Source organism: Lolium rigidum, chromosome 7, assembly GCF_022539505.1.
Source record: "Lolium rigidum isolate FL_2022 chromosome 7, APGP_CSIRO_Lrig_0.1, whole genome shotgun sequence".
In the NCBI taxonomy this organism is placed as follows: Eukaryota; Viridiplantae; Streptophyta; class Magnoliopsida; order Poales; family Poaceae; genus Lolium; species Lolium rigidum.
This window is the reverse complement of record NC_061514.1, coordinates 296,799,316-296,803,329: the sequence shown is the minus strand read 5'-3', so window position 1 is coordinate 296,803,329 and position 4,014 is coordinate 296,799,316.

Here is a 4,014-nt window from a genome sequence, read left to right as displayed (position 1 = left end):
GATCTTGGCTTCGCGATGGTGGCGGCTCCGGAACTTTTCTCGTATCGTGGCTTCCTCCGTAAGGGTTTTCGATGCGGGGGCTTTATATAGGCGAAGAGGCGGCGCGAGAGGGTCAACGAGGCGACGACACCATAGGGTGGCGCGGCCGTGGCCCGGGCCGCGCCACCATGTCATCTCGGGCCCACCAAGGCCCCCTCCGGCGGCTATCGGGTGTTCTCGGATGCTTCCGGGCAAAATAGGAACCCGGGAGGTGATTTCGTCCGATTCCGAGAATATTTCGTTACTAGGATTTCGAAACCAAAACAGCAAAACAGGAACCGGCACTTCGACATCTTGTTAATAGGTTAGTTCCGTAAAATGCACGAATATGACATAAAGTGTGCATAAAACATGTAGATATCATCAATAAAGTAGCATGGAACATAAGAAATTATCGATACGTTGGAGACGTATCAGCATCCCCAAGCTTAGTTCTGCTCGTCCCGAGCAGGTAAAACGATAAAAAAGATAATTTCTTAAGTGACATGCTGATACGTCTCCAACGTATCTATAATTTCTTATGTTCCATGCTACTTTATTGATGATATCTACATGTTTTATACACATTATATGTCGTATTTACGCATTTTCTGGAACTAACCTATTAACAAGATGCCGAAGTGCCGCTCTCGTTTTCGCTGTTTTTGGTTTCGTAAATCCTAGTAAAGAAATATTCTCGGAATTGGACGAAACTTTCGCCCAGTGGTCCTATTTTTACACGAAGCTTCCGAAGACCGAAGACCTAACGAAGTGGGGCCACGAGGCAGCCAGGGGGGTGGCCGGCGCGGCCAGGCCCTTGGCCGCGCGGCCCTATCCCCTGGGCCCCTCGTTGACCCTCCTGCGCCGCCTCTTCGCCTATATAAAGCCCCTGCATCGAAAACCCTTACAGAGGAAGCCACGATACGAGAAAAGTTCCAGAGCCGCCGTCATCGCGAAGCCAAGATCTGGGGGACAGGAGTCTCGTTCCGGCACCCCGCCGGAGCGGGGAAGTGCCCCCGAAGGCTCCTCCATCGACACCGCCGCCATCTCCACCGCCATCTTCATCACCGCCGCTGCTCCCATGAGGAGGGAGTAGTTCTCCATCGAGGCTCGGGCTGTACCGGTAGCTATGTGGTTAATCTCTCTCCTATGTACCTCAATACAATGATCTCATGAGCTGCTTTACATGATTGAGATTCATATGAGTTTTGTATCACAATTTATCTATGTGCTACTCTAGTGATGTGTTATTAAAGTAGTTTTATTCCTCCCGCATGTGTGCAAAGGTGACAAGGCGTGCACCGTGTTAGTACTTGGTTTATGCTATGATCATGATCTCTTGTAGATTGCGAAGTTAACTATTGCTATGATAATATTGATGTGATCTATTCCTCCTACATATGCATGAAGGTGACAAGTGTGCATGCTATGCTAGTACTTGGTTTAGTCGTTTTGATCTATCTTACACTTAAGGTTACTTAAACATGAGCATTATTGTGGAGCTTGTTAACTCCGGCATTGAGGGTTCGTGTAATCCTACGCAATGTGTTCATCATCCAACAAGAGTGTAGAGTATGCATTTATCTATTCCGTTATGTGATCAATGTTGAGAGTGTCCACTAGTGAAAGTGTAATCCCTAGGCCTTGTTCCTAAATACTGCTGAGTTACTACCGCTTGTTTACTCGTTTTACCGTGTTACTACCGCTGCAATACTACCACCATCAACTACACGCCAGCGAAGCTATTTTCCGGCACCATTGCTACCGCTCATATATATTCATACCACCTGTATTTCACTATCTCTTCGCCGAACTAGTGCACCTATTTGGTGTGTTGGGGACACAAGAGACTTCTTGCTTTGTGGTTGCAGGGTTGCATGAGAGGGATATCTTTGACCTCTTCCTCCCCGAGTTCGATAAACCTTGGGTGATCCACTTAAGGGAAAACTTGCTCGCTGTTCTACAAACCTCTCGCTCTTGGAGGCCCAACACCTGTCTACAGGAAAGGAGGGGAACGTAGACATCAAGCACTTTTCCGGCGCTCGTTGCCGTGAGGAAAGGTAAAAGGTACTCACACTCCGGATCTCGGCTACTAAGCTATTTTCCCGGCGCCATTGTAAGTACTCGAAGCTATTTCCTTTAGACTCGCAATTGCGACATTTGGTTTCTTGTTTACACTAGTTAGGCATAATGGAAAACAACAAAAATATGAGAGATCTTTATGAACTTTATCTTGAATTAGGACATGATGTGTTTGAAGAGAGAATTAAAAAACCCATGGAACTTTATATGCATGCTAATGGGAATGTTATTACTATGAATGCTTTGAACACCATTGTTGATAATGCTATGGAAAATTCTAAGCTTGGGGAAGCTGGTTTTGATGAGCATGATATCTTTAGTCCCCCAAGCATTGAGGAGAAAATTTACTTTGATGATACTTTGCCTCCCATTTATGATGATTATGATGATAGTAGTCTTTTGTTACCACCTGTTATGGAGGATAAATTTGATTATGATTACAATATACCTCCTATATTTGATAGCTACTTTGTTGAATTTGCTCCCACTACAATTAATAAGAATGACTATGCTTATGTTGGGAGTAGTAATTATTTTATGCATGAGACTCATGATAAGAATGCTTTATGTGATAGTTATATTGTTGAGTTTGCTCATGTTGCTACTGAAAGTTATTATGAGAGAGGGAAATATGGTTGTAAAAATTTTCATGTTACTAAAACACCTCTCTATGTGCTGAAATTTTTGAAGCTACACTTGTTTTATCTTCCTATGCTTGTTACTTTGCTCTTCATGAACTTGTTTATTTACAAGATTCCTATGCATAGGAAGCATGTTAGACTTAAATGTGTTTTGAATTTGCCTCTTGATGCTCTCTTTTGCTTCAACTTCTATTTCTTGCGAGTGCATCATTAAAACTGCTGAGCCCATCTTAATGGCTATAAAGAAAAGAACTTCTTGGGAGATAACCCATGTGTTTTTTTTTTTTTTTTTACTACAGTACTTTGTTTTATATTTGTGTCTTGGAAGTTGTTTACTACTGTAGCAACCTCTCCTTATCATGTTTTTGTGCCAAGTAAAGTTTCTATGTTAAAGTTGAAGTTATATTTGGGATCGCTGCGCAGAAACAGCATTGCTGTCTGTCACGAATCTGGGCACAGTCCTCTGTAGAAAATTCGAAAAAATCTGCCAATTTACGAGCGTGATCCTCAGATATGTACGCAACTTTCATTAGTTTTGAGTTTTTCCATTTGAGCAAGTCTGGTGCCATATTTAAATTCGTCTTTACGGACTGTTCTGTTTTTGACAGATTCTGCCTTTTATTTCGCATTGCCTCTTTTGCTATGTTGGATTTATTTCTTTGATCCACTAATGTCCAGTAGCATTATGCAATGTCCAGAAGTGAAAATAATGATTGTGTCACCTCTGAACATGTGAATTTTTGATTATGCACTAACCCTCTAATGAGTTTGCTTGAAGTTTGGTGTGAAGGAAGTTTTCAAGGGTCAATAGAAGAGGGTGATATAATGTGATCGAGAAGAGTGAAAGGTCTAAGCTTGGGGATGCCCCGGTGGTTCATCCCTGCATATTTTAAGAAGACTCAAGCATCTAAGCTTGGGGATGCCCAAGGCATCCCTTCTTCATCGACAACTTATCGTGTTTCTTCTAGTGAAACTATATTTTTATTCGGTCACATCTTATGTACTTTACTTGGAGCGTCTGTGTGCTTTTATTTTTGTTTTTGTTTTGTTATCTTAGTTCTCTGAATAAAGTTCATCCTTGTGTGGGAGAGAGACACGCTCCGCTGGTTCGTATGAACACATGTGTTCTTAGCTTTTAATGTTCATGGCGAAGGTTGCAAACTGCTTCGTTAAATTGTTATTCGGTTGGTTAAGGAAATGTTGCATGTGGTAGTGGTATAATGAAACACTTGCATAATCTTGTAGATCATTGAGCTTTGATAACTTGATTCTT